The sequence below is a fragment of the Syngnathoides biaculeatus genome, chromosome 13 (genome assembly GCF_019802595.1).
Source record: "Syngnathoides biaculeatus isolate LvHL_M chromosome 13, ASM1980259v1, whole genome shotgun sequence".
Taxonomy (NCBI): Eukaryota; Metazoa; Chordata; class Actinopteri; order Syngnathiformes; family Syngnathidae; genus Syngnathoides; species Syngnathoides biaculeatus.
Window position 1 is genome coordinate 27796616 of NC_084652.1, and position 22222 is coordinate 27818837.

The 22222-nt window shown below is 43.3% G+C and overlaps 1 protein-coding gene across 1 annotated transcript in view; it reads left to right on the forward strand.

The window, feature by feature from the left end:
* The first annotated feature begins 14183 nt into the window (after positions 1–14183).
* Positions 14184–22222, forward strand: part of agla (amylo-alpha-1, 6-glucosidase, 4-alpha-glucanotransferase a) — a 233519-nt gene continuing 225480 nt past the window's right edge. The window contains exon 1 of the mRNA XM_061838544.1: positions 14184–14337. The gene's annotated coding sequence lies outside the window, so the exon portion shown is untranslated. The remainder of the gene's footprint in view (positions 14338–22222) is intronic.

Genomic DNA, 22222 nt, shown 5'->3' on the forward strand with positions numbered 1-22222 from the left:
ACTCGCGATTTCAGCCACACTCACAATCACACCTCGGAGCAATTTAGAGTGTCCAATTATTGTTGAATATTTTTGGCATGTGGAAGAAACTTGAGTGCCCTTGAGAAACCCACGCACGGGAGAACATGCAAACTCCACACAGGCGGGTCCGGGATTGAACCGGGGACCTCAGAACTGTGAGGCCAACGCTTTACCAATTGAACCACCGTGCTCCCTATTATTAATTATTCATTATTAATTATATTGAACTGCCTAAATTTGAGAAGTCATTGATATCAGATTGTTCATGCCTCATATGAGTTATTGAGAATAAGAGATAAAGAGAAAAAGAGAAGAAGAGATAAAGAGATAAAGAGAATAAGAGATAAAGAGAAGTTGTATATCCCGTCGTAGCTGACGTATATTGTAGACATACAATTGCACTGTGAGGTTTATCTATTACACCTAAGGGGGATGGGATCCCTTAAAAACAGAGGGTTTGCCATCAGTTTGAGCCTGGGATGTCGAAGGTGGCGTACGAAAAAACCCAATAGTATCGGCTAATTTGTTGCGCTGACCACTAAATTAAATAAATAATCATGGATGGTGAATTTGATCATGAATGTGCTGAATACAATCCAACTAAAGATGAAATGTACATTGAAATTGAGTGGCAAATGATGCCTAATGTTGACAAAAATAAACAAGATAAAGAAAGGAAGCGCGCATTAAAATAATGGCAAAAGCACAATTTGGGTAAAATTGGGACAAACGATTGGGACAAACTGACGATGAAGTTATAGGAAATTGACAGAGACTATGTAAATATTATATAAATGTATAAGACTATGGAAGAAGTAAGAGACTGACTAGATAAGGGCTCAAAGAGGTGAACAGAGAAAGGCGCACTGCTGTGCATCCTTCCCATCTCTATCCCTCTGTCCACCCAACCTGGAGAGATCCTTTTCTCTTTTGTGTCCATCCTGGTGTACATGTCATATGGTTCTTGTTTAGCCTTCACCACCTTTACCTTTTCCCTACGTTCCATCTCAATGTATTGCTTTCGCCTCACCTTAATCCTCTCGGTGTCCCACTTTTTCTTCGCTAACCTCTTTCCCTGTATAACTTCCTGTATTTTAGAATTCCACCACCAAGTCTCCTTCTCACCTTTCGTACCAGAGGCCACACCCAGTACTCTCCTGCGTGTCTTTCTGATCACATTGGCTGTAATAGTCCAGTCTTCTGGGAGTTCCTCCTGTCCATCGAGAGCCTGTCTCACTTCTTTCCGAAAGGCTGCACACTATTCTTCCATTCTCATCTTCCACCACATAGTTCTCTGCTTTACCTTTGTCTTCTTAATTTTCCTACCCACCACGAGAGTCATCCTACACGCCACAGTTCTATGCTGTCAAGCTACAAGCTCTTCTGGGAAAAAAAAGTGTTCACTAGTGCCATTTCCAACCTTTTTTTTTAAAATACTACCACAATCTGTCCCTCAAAGTTCCTTTCCTGGATGCCATATTTACCCATCACCTCTTGATCGCCCCTGTTTCCTTCACCAATCAAAACTTTCTCTGTGTCTGGGATGCTCAGGACTACTTCATCGAGTTTCTTTCAGAAGTTCTCTTTCAGCTCTAAGTCACATCCATGTCTCAGTCGTGCTCGACTCGATCCGCCTTTCGACTCAACTTCCAGCAGCAGCTGGCCCTGCTTCTCGACCACGCCTTAGCTGTCCTCAACCTGCAACATCCACTGTCTCTCGACCACGCCTCGGCAGTGCTCGACCAGCAGCAGCAGCCGCCGCCATCTCTTGACCATGCCTTGGTGGTGCTGGACCAGCAGCAGCAGCTACATTTCACTCCTGCCTTGGCAGTGCTCCGGTCGCAGCTGTCACGTGCTCCTGTTTGGTTCCTGCTTTGCCATTTGGACCCTTCTTGCTGACGTCTGCATGAGTGTATGTAGGGGCCCTGGTGCTTGATGTCCTGGCCAACCTCCTGAACTGCTCAGCCAAGCTCCTCACTTTGGGTGGCCTGGACGGCCACCAGACAGACTGGGTGGGGGTCATGATTTCACTGTTCCGTCTCTGACTGACATTTTCCTGCTTCTTCCCTAAGCCCGGTAGGCTGGGCGATGTCAACAATCTGCTACATACTTGACAATGACCCACTTATGATCTTCTTCTTCTTTTCCTTTTGGCTTGTTCCGTTAGGGGTTACCACAGTATTTGAGATCATCCACCCTCGCTCTCGCTTCTCCCTGTAGCCTCACCATACTCCCTCCTCCCCTCTCATTCACGCATATATACTCTGGTTTACTTGGCTAATCTTCATTCCTCTCCTTTCCAGTGCATGGCTCCATCTTTCTAATTGTTCCTCCAGCTGCTCCCTGCTTTCACTCCAGATCACAGTGTCATCTGCAAACATTATGGTCCAAGGGATTGCTGTCTCTGTCAGCCTGTCAATGACCACAGCAAACAGGAAGTGGATCAGAGCTGATCCCTAATGCAGTCCCACCAACACCTTAAATTCTTCTGTCACACCTTCAGCACACTTCACCACTGTTCTGTTCTCTTCTGTTCCTCATACATGTCCTGTACTATTCATATTTCTCAGTGACACCAGAATTATGCATGCAGTACCACAGTTCCTCTCTTGGTACTTTGTCATGGTCTTTTTCAAAGTCCGGAAAGACATAATGTAGGTACTTCTGACCTTCTCTGCACTTTCCTGCGAGCATCCTCAAGGCAAATAATGCATCTGAGGTACTCTTTCTAGGCATGAAAACACACTGTTGTTCGCAGATACTTAATTCTCTACTGAGTTTAGCCTCTACTACTCTTTTCCATTACTTCATTGTATGTCTCATCAATTTTATGCTTCGAGAGTTCACATTGCACAGGAAGTCGCGTTTGTTATTAAAATGGGAACTAGCACACTTTTACTCCATTCTTCAGGCAACTTCTCACCTGCTAGAATTCTTTTGCATTCTTGCACTCGCGATTTCAGCCACACTCACAATCACACCTCGGAGCAATTTAGAGTGTCCAATTATTGTTGAATATTTTTGGCATGTGGAAGAAACTTGAGTGCCCTTGAGAAACCCACGCACGGGAGAACATGCAAACTCCACACAGGCGGGTCCGGGATTGAACCGGGGACCTCAGAACTGTGAGGCCAACGCTTTACCAATTGAACCACCGTGCTCCCTATTATTAATTATTCATTATTAATTATATTGAACTGCCTAAATTTGAGAAGTCATTGATATCAGATTGTTCATGCCTCATATGAGTTATTGAGAATAAGAGATAAAGAGAAAAAGAGAAGAAGAGATAAAGAGATAAAGAGAATAAGAGATAAAGAGAAGTTGTATATCCCGTCGTAGCTGACGTATATTGTAGACATACAATTGCACTGTGAGGTTTATCTATTACACCTAAGGGGGATGGGATCCCTTAAAAACAGAGGGTTTGCCATCAGTTTGAGCCTGGGATGTCGAAGGTGGCGTACGAAAAAACCCAATAGTATCGGCTAATTTGTTGCGCGATAGGAATTTGGTTGGGTTTAGTCGAAGAAGAGTGACCACTAAATTAAATAAATAATCATGGATGGTGAATTTGATCATGAATGTGCTGAATACAATCCAACTAAAGATGAAATGTACATTGAAATTGAGTGGCAAATGATGCCTAATGTTGACAAAAATAAACAAGATAAAGAAAGGAAGCGCGCATTAAAATAATGGCAAAAGCACAATTTGGGTAAAATTGGGACAAACGATTGGGACAAACTGACGATGAAGTTATAGGAAATTGACAGAGACTATGTAAATATTATATAAATGTATAAGACTATGGAAGAAGTAAGAGACTGACTAGATAAGGGCTCAAAGAGGTGAACAGAGAAAGGCGCACTGCTGTGCATCCTTCCCATCTCTATCCCTCTGTCCACCCAACCTGGAGAGATCCTTTTCTCTTTTGTGTCCAACCTGGTGTACATGTCATATGGTTCTTGTTTAGCCTTCACCACCTTTACCTTTTCCCTACGTTGCATCCTGTACTATTCATATTTCTCAGTGACACCAGAATTATGCATGCAGTACCACAGTTCCTCTCTTGGTACTTTGTCATGGTCTTTTTCAAAGTCCGGAAAGACATAATGTAGGTACTTCTGACCTTCTCTGCACTTTCCTGCAAGCATCCTCAAGGCAAATAATGCATCTGAGGTACTCTTTCTAGGCATGAAAACATACTGTTGTTCGCAGATACTTAATTCTCTACTGAGTTTAGCCTCTACTACTCTTTTCCATTACTTCATTGTATGTCTCATCAATTTTATGCTTCGAGAGTTCACATTGCACAGGAAGTCGCGTTTGTTATTAAAATGGGAACTAGCACACTTTTACTCCATTCTTCAGGCAACTTCTCACCTGCTAGAATTCTTTTGAACTAGTAGGTCAAAAACTCAACAGCCACCTCACAAAATTCCTTTCATACCTCCAAAGGTGTGTCATCAGGACCAACTGCCTTTCCATTTTTCTTCCTCTTTAGTGCCTTTCCAAATCTCCCTTTGTAATTATTGCCACTTCCTGGTCCTTCACACTTCCCTCTACTACTCTTCCTTGACTTTAATTTTCTTCATTCATCAACTTCTCAAAGTCATGTCATGATCCAAGCTGCTTATCCTCACAAGGGTTGCAGGAAAGCTGGAGCCTATCCCACCTAGCTTCGGGCGGAAGGCGGGCTACACCCTAAACTGGTCGCTAGTCAGTAATAGGGAAGATATCGACACCATCACTGCGCAAGAATCAATCCCACAATGCCTGCACCAAAGCCCGGTGTGTACCAATACACCATCAGTGTAGTAAGTATTCTTTCCATTTATTTAGGCCAATATTCTTCCTTTCTCACCTTCGGCCACATGGTTCTCTGCTCTACCTTTGTCTTCTTAAACTTCCTACCCACCACCAGAGTCATCCTACACACCACCATCCTATGTTGTCGAGCTACACTTTCCCCTACCAGTACTTTACAGTCAGTAACCTCCTTCAGATTACATCGTCTGCGTAAAACATAATCCACCTGCGTGCTTCCACCTCTGCTCTTCTAAGTCACTCTATGTTCCTGCCTCTTCTGGAAAAAAGTTTTCACTACTGCCATTTCCATTCTTTTTGCAAAGTCCACCACCATCTGTCCCTCAAAGTTCCTTTCCTGGATGCTGTACTTACTCATGACTTCTTTATTGCCTTTGTTTCCTTCACCAACATGTCCATTACAATCTGCACAAATCACAACTCTCTCTCTGTCTGGGATGCTCAGAACTACTTCATCTAGTTCCTTCCAAAATTTCTCTTTCAACTCTAGGTCACATCCTTCCTGTGGGGCATAGCTGTTAATCACATTATACATCCATTCTTCCATCCATTTTCTTTGCCGCTTATCCTCATGAGGGTTATGGGTAGTGCTGGAGCCTATCCCAGCTGTCAACGGGTAGGAGGCAGGGTACACCCTGAACTGGTTGCCAGCCAATCACAGGGCACATGGAGACAAACAGCCACACTCACAATCACTCACACCTCGGGGCAATTTAGAGTGTCCAATTATTGTTGCATATTTTTGGAATGTGGGAGGAAACTGGAGTGCCCGGAGGAATCCCACGCGGGCACAGGGAGAACATGCAAACTCCACACAGGCGGGTCCGGGATTGAACCCGGGACCTCAGAACTGTGAGGCCAATGTTTTACTTGCTTATACCACATTATACACAACACCCTCAATTTCAAACTTCAGACTTGTCACTCGATCTGATATTCTTTTCACCTCCAAGACATTCTAAGCTAGCTCTTCCTTTAAAATAACCCCTACTCCATTCCTCTTCCCATCTACACCACTGTAAATTTATATAAACCTGCTCCTAAACTTCTAGCCTTACTACCTTTCCACGTGGTCTCTTGGATGCACAATATATCAACCTTTTTCCTCATCATCATGTTCACCCACTCCTGAGCTTTTCCTGTCATAGTCCCAACATTCAAAGTCCCAACACTCAGTCACAGGCTCTGTGCATTCCTTTTCTTCTTCTGCCGACAAATCCCGTTTCCCCCTCTTCTTTGTCTTTGACCCACAGTAGCTGAATTTCCACTGACGGCCTGCAGGTTAACGGTGCCGGGGGTGTGTGTTGTTAACTAGGGTCACGACTGATATGGTATGGTATTCTTGAGATCAACGCTCATATTTGTTTGGAACAGTTTCAGTTCTTCTTCGTCCCTGTTTCCCTCACCAACATGTCCATTACAATCTGCACCAGTAACAACTCTCTCTGTCTGGGATGTTCAGAACTACTTCATCGAGTTCCTTCCAGAATTTCTCTTTCAACTCTAGGTCACATCCGACTTGTGGTGCATAGCTTTTAATCACATTATTCGTAACACCCTCAATTTTAAGTTTCAGCCTCATCACTCATACTGATATGCTATTCACCTCCAAGAGATTCTTAGCCAGCTCTTCCTTTAAAACAACCCCTATTTCATTTCTCTTCCATGGTAAAATATCTTAAAGCCTGCCCTTTAACTTCTAGTCTCCTACCTTCCCACCTGTTTTCTTGGATGCACAGTGTATCAATCTTTGTCCTAATCATCATTTCTGTCATAGTTCCAAGATTCAAAGTCCCTGCACTCAATTGTAGGATCTCTGCATTCCTCTTCTTCTGCAAAAGAATTCGCTTTCCTCTTCTTCTTTGTCTTCATCCCACAGTAACTCAATTTTTACTGATGCCCCGCAGGTTAATGGTGCCGTTGATCTGGGTCACAACCAATCCAATCTGGGATTCTTTAGATGAACACTCATATGTGTCTGAGAAAGTTTTAAGCCAGACCACCTTCCTGACGCAACCCTCTGCATTTATCCTGGCTTGGGACCGGTGTACAGATTGCACTGGCTTGTGCCCCGATTGGGCTGCATCCACAATCCACTGATGATAGATTTTCTTAAACCGGCAATGTGAATTTCTGGATCACTATGTGGTTGATGTTTTATTGATGCATGATGATTGTTGTTTCGTTTTTCATATTTTAAGTTTACTCTGCTTTTACTTATGAATTTTCATATTAAGTACTTAATTTCTTTGCTTCACTTTCTTTTAGGTCACTAATGTTTTGTACTTCGTAACTTGTTTGTTTATTATTTAGTCCATCCATACATATATTTTCAACCACTTTTTCAGGTCGGGTCACGGGGAAGTAGTTTCAGCAGGGATACCCTGACTTCCCTTTCCCCAGCCACTTCTTCCAGCTCTTCCGCAGGGATCCCGAGGCATTCCCAAGACAGCCGAGAGACATAGTCTGTTCAGCGTGTCCTGGGTTGTCCCTGGGGTCTCTTTCCGGTGGGACATTCCCAGAACCGACCGGTAAATCGAGAGCTTCGCCATTCGACATAGCTCCCTCTTTACCACAACAGGCCGATAAAATGTCTGCATCACTGCAGACGCTGCACCGATCCATCTGTTGGCTCCATTCTTCCCTCACTCATGAACAAGACCCCAAGGCACTTGAACTCCTCCACTTGGGGCAGGATCTCATCCCTGACCTGGAGAGGGCACTCCACCATTTTCCGACTGAGCACCATGGTCTCAAATTTGGATTTGCTGATTCTCATCCCACCCGCTTCACACTTAGCTGCGAACTGTTCTAGTGTGCATTAGAGATCATGGCTTGATGAAGCCAACAGAACCACATAATCTGCAAAGAGCAGAGATTCAATGCTGAGGCCACCAGACCGGACACACTGTACGGAAAGCATAGAGCAGGGATGCGATGGTGAAACTCCCAAACACACTCTACATCTCGGATGCTCCCAGAGATTCTGTCCATAAAAGTTATAAACAAAATTGGGGACAAAGGGCAGCCTTGACGGAGTCCAACTCTCCCCAGAAACAAATCCAACTTATTTCCAGCTACTGTCCAAACTCTGACAAAGGTCACACAGGGACCGAACAGCTCGTGTCAGGGGGTTCAGTAACCCATACATATTTCCGAAGAACCCCCCACAGGACTCCCAGAGGGACACGGTTGAATGCCTTCTGCATGTCCACAAAACACATGTAGACTGGTTGGGCGAATTCCCATGCACCCTCGAGGATCCTGCCGGGGGTGTAGAGCTGAGCTAAAGCTGAGATTCGACTTCCGAGGGACCCTCCTCGCTAGTACCCCTAATAGACGTTACCAGGGAGGCTGAGAAGTGTGATTCCTCTCCACACCCTCCGGTCACCCTTCTTAAAAAGGGGGACCATCACCCCAGTCTGCCAATTCAAAGGCACTGTCCCCGATGTCCATGAATGTTGCAGAGGCGTGTCAACCAGGACAGCCCCACAACATCAAGAGCCTTTAGGGACTCCAGGCGAATCCTATCCACCCCTAGGGCCCTGCTAGCAACGAGCTTTTTAACCAACTCAATGACCTCAACCCGAGAGATAGAAGAGCTCGCCTCAGAGCACTCACTCAACTTCCTCATGGGGAGGCATGTTGGTGGAATTAAGGAGGTCTTTAAAGTATTTTCCCCATCGACTCACAACATCCCGAGTTGAGGTCAGCTGTGCCCCATCCCACTATACACAGTGTTGACAGTGTACTGCTTCCCCCTCCCGAGGCCCCGAATGGTGGACCAGAATTTCCTCAAAGTCGTCTTGAACTCATTCTCCATGGCCTCACCAAACTCCTCCTTTGCCAGGGTTTTTGCGTCAGCGAGCACCGAAGCTGCATTCCGCTTGGCCAGCTGGTACCTATCAGCTGCCTCGGGTGTCCCACAGGCCAAAAATGCCCGATCGTGCTCCTTCTTCAGCCTGACAGCATCCCTCATGTCTTCATGGGTTGTGGCCACGGCAGACACCGATCACCTTACGGCCACAGCTCTGGTTGGCTGCCTCAGCAATGGAGGCACGGAACATCGTCCACTTCTTTGTTCTTTCTGACAGGGAAATCTTCCAGCCGTTCCCAGCAGTTTCTCACACTTCGTTTGGGCTTGCCACGTCAGACCAACTCACCACCAGGTGGTGATCAGTTGACAGCGCCGCCCCTCTCTTCACCCGAGTGTCCAAGACATGCGGTCGCAAGTCCAATGACATGAACACAAATTCCATCATCAAACTGCGACCTAGGGTTTCCTGGTGCCAGGTGAGCATGTGGACACCCTTATGCCTGAACATGGTGTTCGTTTTGGACAATTCGTGATGAGCACTGAAGTCCACTAACAGAACACCACTCTGGTTCTAATCAGTCACTTTGACACCATGTTATGATCTTGCTTTATATGAGAAGATCTGGTTACAGTGTTCGTTTGTCAAAGGACCTACAATATCAAAGTTCAAACGATAACCAGAGCCAAATCATTACAGAAATGTGTTGACTGGAAACAGTAGTGTGCTAAATCGATGGAAAGAATACTTTGAAAAGTTGATGTATGAAGAAAATGAGAGAGAGGGAAGAGTAGAAGAGGGAAGTGTGAAGGCCCAGGAAGAGGCAATGATTAGTAAAGGGGAAGTTAGAAAGGCACTAAAGAGGATAAAAATAGAAAGGCAGTTGGTCCTGATGACATACCTGTGGAGTTTTTGACCAACTTATTCAACAGAATACTAGCAGACGAGAATACACGTGAAGAATGGAGGAAAGTGTGCTACTTCACATTTTTTAAGAACAAAGACGATTTGCAGAGCTGTGGAACGTATAGAAGAATAAAGTTGATGAGTCACACAATGAAGTTATGGGAGAGTAGTGGAGGCTAGATTTAGGAAAAAAGTAAGTATCTGCGGCCAAAAGTACGTTTTAATCCCTAGAAAGAGTACCTCATATCCATTATTTACCTTGAGGATGCTCGTGAAAAGTACAGAGAAGGTCACATGGAGCTACCTTGTGTCTTTGTGGATCTAGAGAAAGCCCATGACGAGTACCATGAGATGAAGTATCGTACTGCATGCATAAGTCTGGTGCGGCGGAGAAATATGTTAGAATTGTATAGGAAATGTATGAGGGCAGCAGAACAGTGGTGAAGTGTGCCATATGTGTGAGAGATAATTTAAGGTCGAGGTGGGACTCCATCAGGGATCAGATCTGAGGCCCCTCCTTGTTGCTGTGGTACTGGATAGGCTGACAAATGAGGTTAGACTGGCATCCCCTTGGACAATGATGTTCGCAGATGATACTGTGATTTGCAATTTCAGTAGCGAGCAGGTGGAGAAACAATTCGAAAGATGGAGGCATGCACTGGAAAGGAGAGGAATGAAGATTAGCCGAAGTAAAACAGAATATATGTGTGTGAATGAGAGGGGTGCAGCACTCATACCACTCTTGTGAGGATCAGCGGCTCAAAAAAAGGATGAATGGACAGTCAGTGCCTGGATTAGAGTATCGTAAAGAACCCCCCAAAGGCTAGAAAACTTTCCTTTCCTTTGAGTCTGCTTCAGGGCACTGGTTTCTTCACCGCTCTAGAGCCCCTTTCATAACCATACACCAAATTAGTCTTCCTGTAACTCTTGATAGAATAATTTTTTTTGGAATCTTCTCTGGATACAGAATTAACTGGACCAAAAGTGAAATGATGCCTGTGGGATTAAAGGATTTATCCCTGATTCAGTCTTTGCCATTCAAAATGACCACTCATTCATTCTCTGATCTAGCGATTCAGATTATCAAGGAATTTTCATCCCCCTTCAAGGCAAACGACACACCTTAAGGAATTTTCCTCCCTCTTAAAGGCAAACTGCACCTTCAAGGCAAACTACACTCCCTTACTCGTCAAGTTGTAAGCAAATATTCGGTCTTGCCTCTCGCTCCCTATTTCATTGATTGGTAGAAATAAAACAATTAAAAATGATATTCCTCTTGCAATTGCCGTACCTCTTTCAATGACTTTGTGTCCTTTAAAAGATTGGCTTCTTTTAGCGTCCCTTTTATCTGGGACTTTAAGGATGATACAATGGAGCTTTCCAACTGGAGATCTTGAGCTCCACCCCCAAAATGGCAACTCAGGACAGAAGTATCTACAAGCAACAGTATGGTCTAATGCCTAGAAAGAGTACTACAGATTATCTGCCTTGAGGATGCGAGTGGAAAAGTACAGAGAAGGTCAGAAGGAGCTACATTGTGTCTTTGTGGAGAGAAACCCTATGACAGAGTACCAAGAGAGGAAATGTGGTATTGCATGCGGAAGTCTGGTGTGGCGGAGAAACGTGTTAGAAGAGTACAGGACATGCAGGAGGGCAGGAGAACAGTGGTGAGGGGTGCCATAGGCGTAACTGAAGAATTTAATCTAATTTAATGTTCACAGATGATATTGTGATATGCAGTGAAAGCAGGGAGCAGGTGGGGGAATAATTAGAAAGATGGAGACATGCACTGGAAAGGAGAGCAAAGAAGATTTGCCAAATTAAAACAGAATATATGTGTGTGAAAGAGAGGGTTAGAGGCAGAAGAGTGAGGCTACAGGGAGAAGAGATAGCGAGGGTGGACGACTTCAAATACTTGGAGTCAACAATCCATAGCAATGGTGAGTGTGGTAAGGAAGTGAAGAAATGGGTCCCAGCAGGTTGGAACAGCTGGCTGAAGGTGTCTGGTGTGTTATGTGACAGAAGGGTCTCTGGTAGGATGAAAGGCAAAGTTTATAAAACAGTGGTGAGGCCGGCCATGATGTACTGATTAGGGACATTGGCACTGAAGAGAAAACAGGAAGCAGAAGTGGAGGTGGCAGAAATTAAGATATTGAGGTTCTTTCTCGGAGTGACCAGGATGGATAAGATTAGAAATGAGCTCATTGGAGTTTCACGTTCACTGAAGCGCTATACGCATTGCTGTTGTCATATACGATATTGTAAACAGGAAAGGCATGGAGGGGGAAAAAAAAACTCAACTGACCTCACCTACTGACCATCCTTCCATATTTACTTATGTCCAGCTAGGCTCTCACCAGCCGGTGTTACTTTTCTGCATTCTGCTGCACGTTGTTGCTGACAGCAGCATCTGCCACCCGGGCTTTCTGCTTACCCAACCTTACTGTTATTGTCATTTGATTCGTGAAAACTGCCTTTAAGTGTTCAGAAACGCTATATAAGTTTCATGTATTATTATTATTATGAAATAAAAAAAGCTTATATTATCACAGAGACACAGAGGGAATTTATTTTATTTGTTATTTACATTCATTTTAAATATGCGTGCTTGATTTCGGTGGCGCGGTGAATCAGCTGGTAAAGTGTTGGCCTCACAGTTCTGAGGTCCCGGGATCCATCCCGGACCCGCCTGTGTGGAGTTTGCATGTTCTCCCCCTGCCTGTGTGGGTTTCCCCTGGGCACTCCGGTTTCCTCCCACATTCCAAAAACAATCAACATTATTTGGACAGTCTAAATTGCCCCTTGGTGTGATTGTGAGTGTGGCTCTCTGTCTCAATGTGCCCTGCGATTGTCTGGCAACCAGTTCCGGGGGTTACCCCACCTCCTCTGCCTGTTGACAGCTGGGATGGGCCCCAGCACTCCCCCCAACCCTTGTGAGGATCAGCGGCAAAGAAATTGGATGGATGGACTCAAAATTAGTCGTTATCTTGAAAAAACAGGAAAAACTTTCCCCACAAGGACGTCAGGACTTTCAGTTCAAATCACTCATGAGTACGTTCACTATGTCGTACGTTGTTCCTCTGGCAAACTCATCATAATAGTATATTGCTCCTGAGGGAATCACAAATGAATGAATGACTCTTCAGTTCTTCAGTACACAAGTTCATTCAACGAATCACTCAGTTCAGTTCGGTCCCTTCACTGCCTGCACAGCGCTGCCTAATGCTGGCTACTCATTGGTCATTCGCCAAATCAATGACGTAGAACAAAAACTAGCCTGCGCAGTGTGCAACCATTATGGACGGCGGCATGGTCAATAGGCTCTGACTTCCGGTGAGGGCAAAAAGCATGGTAAACATACATATGGAAAACGATGCGATAAATCTAAGTACTTGGGATGTTTTGGATCCCAAGAGACATTAATATAATCAGCATCATGCCCAGGAAGGTTTCGAAGATTCTTTGACACATACATATGTAATAGGAGGTACAGGCCTTAATAATATTTTCCATGCCAAACGTCAACTGCCACGCCCACCTCTCATCCGAGTGTAGCAGGCATTTCAATTGATATATTCCACAAATTACAAGGAATTTTTCAGACACTTTTTGGACAAGAGGATGAACAATCTCAGAAATATTATCAATAAATTCCACATACATATACACACTGGGAGTCACTGATGCTGTCATAGCGTGGGATCCATTCCCGCTCAGTGATGGTGTCGATATCTGCCCTGCGACTGACTGGCGACCAGTTCAGGGTGTAGCCCGCCTTCCGCCCGAAGCTAGGTGGGATAGACTCCAGCTTTCCTGCAACCCTTGTGAGGATAAGCGGCTTGCACATGACAAATACACAGTGTGAACTGTTCCTGCTTTGGTCGCCCGACCATGGTAGGGAGACGTAGGGGAGACATCTTCTCCTGGGCTGAGGTTGTCCTCCTCTGGGTTAACTCCCTTTTCAGTCGCACCTCCGAAGCTCAATGGCAGGAGTTGTAATAACGCGGAGCACCGATTCGCTGCTATACTCACTTTATTAGTTCTTACCACACAACATGCATGTGCAGTCTGTCTCACCGACACATCAATCACACGCCCACCTGCAACGAGCCCGCAGTCACAACAAGCGCAATAACACATATTCAGTTGATACCCTTTAATTCAAATTATTCTCAATGAAGTTGAAATGTAACCTTGAGTGAACACTTCCATTCATTTATACACATATTGAGATACGTTTGTAACATAATTTACCGGTATATTTAACTGCATACAACCTGCAATACATAATAATAGTGATAAACTGTGATTCTGAAATGTATCAGTGACTGTGATACACAAGAATTGTGATCAGGCTGTGATATATGCCTGACATGGAAATATATTATCGGTGATAGAAGCCTCTTATACACCTAGATCTAAAACTCCAAACACATTAATCTGCACTGTAATGATATAGTTTCCACATTCATAATTATAATAATTAATTATGACGGGGCAGTATCGTGGCTCAGGTGGATGTCAACTTTCACGTGAAGTAGTACCCAAAGCAATGTATTGCCCTAACCGGAAGTAGAAGCTGAATTACCACGCGAAAGGGGTCTGTGCGCGGTCTAGTTTTTTCTACGTCATTGGTTATTACGGTAACCTCGAATGCCTGGTTGTCCGTGTCACACCTCCAATATCAGACGACCCAGTGAAACAGTCATTGCGCGGCAGACTAGACTTCTCCTTCCGAAGACAGAGAATACATAGGACGAACAGGGTCAGTAGTTTGGAGTCAATATCAGTTAGCATGATAATTTGTCGTAATCGTAGTTTGTCTCAGTCTACAGACCGTGTGGGCGTTACAGATTCAGGAATTAACCTGCTGGAATTATGAAGACGTTTCTTTTTCACGAAACAGCATGATTTTGGCTTTTAAAACAACAGATCATACATTTTATGCACTCGAAGAAAGGATCCATCATTCATTTTGTACTCTCGCCAATCATTATATGACACGCATTAGCGGCCTACTCTACATAGTCTTTTGTATTATTAGTTTAGTTTCCTCTCTCCCCGACCGATACATTTATACATGCTGATCATTTGTAGGGTTAAAAAAACAGGCAATGTTCTTTCGCCCCATTATTCTACACGGGTTAAAATAAAATCGAATGCAAACGATTTTGCAAGTAATCTGGCGTCCGTTCCGTTTAAACCGACATCAGTGACATCATATCAATTTCGTGTCTCCGTGTTTTATTTATATGTTCGGATGAGCGTATGTTTTTGCCAAAGAGAGAAAGTTCGCCGGATGTTTGATATTCGCTTGGCATTCACTAATCACACGCTCGTACTCCCCAGCATAACTACATGATGTTCAACTATATTACGTGTAGTATGTGGAGGACAAATTCCAAAACTAACTAACTAACTAACTAACTAACTAACTAACTGGTGGATTTGTCACTACAAATGTATGTGCAATAACGTCGCTTACCCTCCGTGGTAGGGACCGTCTACAAATTAATAACCCAGCGTAACGAATGTGAAATAAATTACTATATATGAAAGTTTTTTTTCAAGTTCAAGTAACATTCTTTTCAGAATTTATACTTACATGGCATACAGCATACCTGAAATAGCATTCCTATCAGACGTGCAGTGCTGTAATAGACGAAAGAGTTGGGAAAAAAAGTACACTTATAAATAAAAAACCAATCTGTCTAAAACAGTGGTCCACAACCTTTTTTTGCACTGCGGACCGGTTTTGAATAGATATTATTTTTCACGGCCGACTGTCAAAGTGTGCCATGTGTGCGTGTGTGTGCATGTGTGCGTGTGTGAGTGCGTGCAATATATAATTTTTTCTACACACAGAAACGCAACAAAAATAAATTCACACAATTGTCTTGAAAATGAATGTTAAAGGCATGAAAAATTCAACTTACAACCATAAAGCATAGCCGTTATGAGTTATCCTCTCAAGTTACTGTTCTTCGATGTCCCCATTTATTCTTATTGTGGTCGCTGAAACCAGGATGTTTTCAACCTTATACTGCAGTAGCTCCAATTTTTTTTCTACAAATATCCTTTATTGCAGGCAGAATCAGTTCTTCCCCAATAGTAGAGGGGTTCTTCGCTTTAGCAATGCGATCCACGACCGTGGATGATCCTTTTAGTGCGGACATATTTGTGCATCTGTCCTTCTTCTTCCCGTTTTTTTCTTTCAAAATATTCGAAGGGCTTTTCTTTCAATCTTGGGTGTTTTGTCTCCATGTGGCGGTGTAGTTTTTATGGTTTCATGGCCTCATTCGTAAGTTGGTCACTGCCAATTACAAAGAGTGGGTGTATGGCTTGTGAATCGCCTGTTGTGATGAACCCGTAACACAAATGGGAATCTTGGTATTTTGTGTTAAATTAAGCTTTCTTTTTGCAGCCAGTCTGAGACTTCTCTCTTGTCTTATTGTTGTCTCTATTCCCTTTCCAAAGAAACTCTCCAGTTAACTGTTTCTGGTTCATTTTATGAGGGCTAGCTTGTATTGCTGATGCAAGAAAAAGATGTGCCAAAGAGTCAAGCGCAGAAATGAGACGAGGGCAGAAAGAAGTAGTTGTCTTTCAAAATAAGACACCCGGAAGAAAAAACAACATCTATTATTCATTCTTTGAGGGCCTGTAAAAAATTGTCTACAGACCAGTACTGGTCCTGGGCCTGGTGGTTGAGGAACACTGGTCTAAAATATGTATATTGTACCTTATACTATAGAGCTGGGGGCACCAACCTTTTTGAGGCTGAGGGCTGCTTAGTGAGCACCGATCATATGAAGGGTATATGACCTTTTTGAGGCAAACTTCCAAAACAAAACACCTTGGATCACATTTTATTAGTAATCATAATGAAAAGAAAAACAGTAATTGTAACACTATGTGAAGCGAATGCTCACGTACCAATGGTAATTATTTTCCACAACAATGATGAGAAAACATGTTTGAACAAGAAACATTTGTTTACTGTTACTTGAAAAGTCAGGGGGAACACCTGTCCTTGTAGTGCAACACCTGTCCTTGTAGTGCAAACGATCATTTGTAACAGGACATCATCCATCTTCTTGTCACATATTATAAAGTCCATTCTTAACAAGTTTTAACATTTTTAATGTGATATTGGTGTGATGTTTTCAAAACAGATGTCTCTGTGATTTATCTGGTCCTTTATGTTGGTGGTGCATTCTGCTTACAAGTTGTGATCTGGTGTGTAATTTGACGGTGCAACTGTGAGTGAGCAAAGCGGGTAGGTGAGAGATCAGACAATGCACGGCTCCGTAAACCCTTAGCATTGGTAAAAATAATGGATCTAGGTTTCCGTTGCCTGGATGGCCCCCTCCTCAGCCAGGCCTGGATTTGGGGCTGGAAGGCAAGCGGCTGGTGGCTAAACTTGAACCCATGGGGATCAGCTGGGCACAACCCGAAAGGGTAACGTGGTTTTCCCTTCCGATGGGCTCATCACCTGTGGGAGTGGCCATCAGGGTTGAAATTTCCGACTAGATCTCCTCCAAAGACCGCTTGAGCTCAGGTACCAGTCCTCTTAAGAGTGATTGAAATCTGTTCCACTGTGGAGTTTCTCACAGTGAGAGGTGCCGAGCAGTGGTGGGTATCTTTAGTCTTTAGAGGGATTGCTGGAGACCGCTCCCTCCTCAGAGTCAATCGTTCTGCTGGGAGACTTCATTGCTCATATGGGCAAAGACAGTGAGACCTAGTAGGGCATGACAAGGGAAGAGCACCCCCGTCCCCCGCCCTCTATCAGAATCTGAGCAGTGTTCTGAGAATGGACCTATGTGCTCGTCACTGGTTTCCAAAATGAACACGATGTTCTTGCATCAGGGTGTTCACATGCTCACTTGGCACTAGGTTGCAGTTCAATGATCGATTTTGTGATTGTCCTCGGATTTGTCGCCGCATGTCTTTGACACTCTTGTGAGCTGTCAACTAATCTCTACCTGGTGCTGAGTTGGCTCTGATGTTGGGGAAGATGCCGGTCCGACCTGGCGGGACCAATCGTATTGTCAGGGTCTTTTTGGAACGGCTGGCAGAATCCCGTCACAAGGACTTTCAACTCCCATGTCCGAGAGAACTTTGTGCATGATCTGGGTATGTTGGGTGCTTTGAGTCTGAGTGGACTATGTTTTAATTAACTTTGGGTGAATATTGTTTGATAAATATGAATTTTTGAAGACTATTTTGAACAATTAATTGGACACAGTTTAACCAAAATACAAGATAACAGCAAAATTTAACTTGTAGTAAATAATAAATAATCCCATTGTAAAGTACAAGAGCAATCAGAAGGGGTGTTTTTGTTTTTTTTTTTTAAATTTGATTTTTAGTGATTTCACCAAAAGCCTTGGTAGCGTAACTGATGCACGGTCTCTGGCGAATGTCCAAATGTCTTGACGAATATCAGAATTCATGCTTACTTTCTTTAGCTGTTCTTGCCGTCAACGGTTGACATGAGCTATGAGCTAAGGATGTCAAGCAAGCTCAACAGTGACAGGAGATTTATAAATACACGTTGACATTATGTGCTTGATTCCTGACCTTGCCCAGGGGAAAGCATGACATAGATTCAAACTTGAGGTTTCTGGGGGCCCCAATAATCCATATTGCTATTTTGTCAGACATTTCTTTACTTGTTGAGGCCACAACCTTATCATTTTTATTTTAAACTTTGCATGAAATTCCTAGGAGAGAGGAGAATGAATTTATTGGTTGTGTGAAACAAATAAATAGATGAATAAATAAATGATAATTTAAATTCAAATGAGAATTCACATTAGTGACAGATTAGTGATTTTATCAGACCTATCAAATGACACAAAAGATGTGTGTGTGCTATAGTGCTGATTAAAAGCGATTCAAAAAGTTTTTTTTTTTTTTTTGCTACTTATTAAAATGTTTTGTACTTTACCAAATTTCTTTTCACTGTTCCTGATATGCGAGTTATATAGAAATTCAGTTGTGGTTGTTTAAAAATGGGCATTTTTTTTGTGTTGGATAGTTTTTATTTTAAAATAAATGACAGAGCTACAGGATTTATGACTGATGAAAAAATGTTGGTGTTGAAAAGGATTTGAAGACCAGGACCAAATGGATCAAAATTGTTTCTATTGAAGTAAAATTATGTGGTTCTAATTTGGACTCTTTGGAAGATGTTAGATTTGTGCCACATGCTTACATGCTTGTAACTGGAAACATGCTTACATGCTTGTAACTGGAAATATTGAGCTCCAAATTGTGTGCACTTGACAAATATGCTGTTCCAAACTGCTTGGACCGATTTCTTAATTTCCTTACAACACTCTCCATTGCTCTGCATTGTTGACCCCAAGTATTTGAAGTCATCCACCCTCGCTATCTCTTCTCCCTGGAGCCTCAGTCTTCCTCCTCCACCCCTCTCATTCATGCACATATATTCACTTTTACTTGGGCTAATCTTCATTCCTCTTCTTTTTAATGCATGCCTCCATCGTTATAATGGTTCCTCCACCTCCCTCCTGCCTTCATTGAATATCAAAATATCATCTGCAAACATCAGGGTCCAAGGGGATTCTCATCTAACCTCATCTGTCAGCCGATAAATTACCACAGAAAACAGGAAGGGGCTCAGAGCTTATCTGTGGTGCAGTCCCACCTCCACCTTAAATTCTTCTGTCACACCTACAACAGACCTCAAAACTGTTCTGGTGCCATTACACAGCCAAGTAAATAATTATTTAAACACCCTGCTATATTGCAAGTTCTCACAGTTAGAAATCGTGGAGGGGTCGGAAATTTTCATCTTAGGTGATGGAGGACACAAATAGTTGTTACTAACTTACTGTTGTTCAATTATTTTGTTGTAATTAAGTAAAGAAATCTAGATTTTAGAGCATGATTCTTCAGAACGGTGGTATGACTACCTAAAACTGTTAGTGCTTACACTAGCTTGGTTGGCTAGATAATGTTTTGTTGATTGCTTGTGAGCAGTATAAAGTACAGTGTATGTGAGCATACCTCAAGCAATCCTTGAATGAATGTCTTTTCTTGACCACCTGTGAGTAACAACACCACACATTTTCCCCTATTTTGTTCTTTATTGACGAACACAATAGATGCATGATACATAATTGTTGTCAGGTTCATTATAATAAGTTTATCATATGTTTTAGTTGATAAAGTGATTGTTAAAGACAGGATCCTGTGGTGTCTGAATACAAGATTTTATTGGAGTAGTCTGACATGGTGAGGGCATTTGTGGTTTGAATCCCTTCCATCCACTTATACTTTAAACTGCCATATACTTTACATTCTCACACAGGTAGTATGTGATTTGTGTACCTAATGTGCTGCCAAAAGTACCTGTGATATTTCAGCATTACCATTTATGATATCTGACAACTTGAAATTTTGGTACAGATTTCCACAATAATCATGGAAGTCGACACATCGGATTTGGCTTTGCGGGCTGGATAAAATCACGGTTGGCCGGGCCTTGAGTTTCACACCTGTGTTCTACACCTTTATTGAAGTTCAGCTGTTCAACAGGCACGGATCTGACCAGGGTTACATAAACGAATTCTGCTGCACTTAATGTTCCTAAGAGAACAGAGGCCTCCATAATCCTCAAATAGAAGAAGTTTGGGACGACCAGAACCATTTCTAGTCCTGACAGTCTGGCTAAACTGAGAAAATGAGGGAGAAGAGCCTTGTGAAAGAGGTAAAGAACCCAAAGATCACTGTGGCCAAGTTCCAGGAATGCAGTCAGGAGTTGTAGAAAGTCAACCATCATTGCAGCCCTCCACCAGTTTGGGCTTTCTGTCAGAGTGGCCTATGACTCTGTGACGGTTCTAGATCTACCCTGAATTAAACCCAATCGAGCATCCCTGGAGAGAGGGAAGTGAGCCGGCATTCAGGTAACGTTCTGCAAGACGGAACACAGATTGCCGTTCCTGTCGATCTACAAAGCAAATCTAGCCTCCCTTCTCTACAAAATGGACAAGCTTCATTTTCTGATAAGGACCAGCAAAGACTTTGGACGTTCCGCTGGCCCATGTATTACGGAGACTTATCCTTATGAACGCGTTCCTGACGGAGCCGAATGCTTCCCGGCTTTTCTCTACACCGAGCGAACCGCATCATGGAGTGATCGGGGAAAACAAAAGGCGCTGGAATATGCTTCTATATCAATGAAAAATCGCGTATGGACGTCACGGAGCTCAGCACATACCGAGGCACACTTTGAGTTTTAGCTGTTTTTGAACTGTAAATTCTATTTGCTTCATGAGTTTGTATCTTTCATAGTCGCCAGCGTTTGCTTTCTGCCTTAAGGTAACATGAAGAAAGCATTGCTTACACTCACTGAAAAAGTAAACGAAATTGAGAAAAAACACTCAGACTTGCCCATCATTAATCTCAGAGACTTAAACTACGCTAAACTCAAACACGAACTCTCTAAATACAAGCAGCACATAGACTGTCCTACCAGGAAAAATAACATTTTGTGGTCGACCACTGCTATACTACATTACTACATTAAATCCCGATTACAGTGCCATGACTAGTGCACTCCTTGCTCTTCTGATCAATGCTCAATTCACTTTATACCTACATAGACAAGAACCGAAGCTCCCGGAAGACTGGACGACGACAGCCAAGGTGATCAGAGAGACAGGCAGGAGAGTACTTGGTGTGTCATCTGGTAGGAAAGGGGAGAAGGAGACTTGGTGGTGGAACCCCAAAATACAGGGAGTCATACAAGGAAAGAGATAAGCGAAGAAGAAGTGGGATACTGAGAGGACTGAGGAGAGGCGAAAGGAGTACATCGAGATGCGACGTAGGGCAAAGGTAGAGGTGGCAAAGGCTAAACAAGAGGCATATGAAGACATGTACACCAGGTTGGACACGAAAGAAGGAGATAAGGATCTCTACAGGTTGGCCAGACAGAGGGATAGAGATGGGAAGGATGTGCAGCAGGTAAGGGTGATTAAGGATAGAGATGGAAATGTGTTGACTGGTGCTGGTAGTGTACTAAATAGATGGAAAGAATACTTTGAGAAGTTGATGAATGAAGAAAATGAGAGAGAAGGAAGAGTTGAAGAGGCAAGAGTGAAGGACCAGGAAGTGGAAGTGATTACTAAGGGGGAAGTCAGAAAGGCACTACAAAGGATGAAAAATGGAAAGGCAGTTGGTCCTGATGACATACCGGTAGAGGTATGGAAGCAATTTGGAGAGATGGCTGTGGAGTTTTTGACCAACTTATTCAACAGAATACTAGCGGGCGAAAAGATGCCTGAAGAATGGAGGAAAAGTGTTCTAGTTCCCATTTTTAAGAACAAAGGGGATGTTCAGAGCTGTGGGAACTATAGAGGAATAAAGTTGATGAGCCACACAATGAAGTTATGGGAAAGAGTAGTGGAGGCTAGACTCAGGACAGAAGTAAGTATCTGCGAGCAACAGTATGGTTTCATGCCTAGAAAGAGTACCACAGATGCATTATTTGCCTTGAGGATGCTCGTGGAAAAGTACAGAGAAGGTCAGAAGGAGCTACATTGTGTCTTTGTGGATCTAGAGAAAGCCTATGACAGAGTACCAAGAGAGGAACTGTGGTACTGCATGCGTAAGTCTGGTGT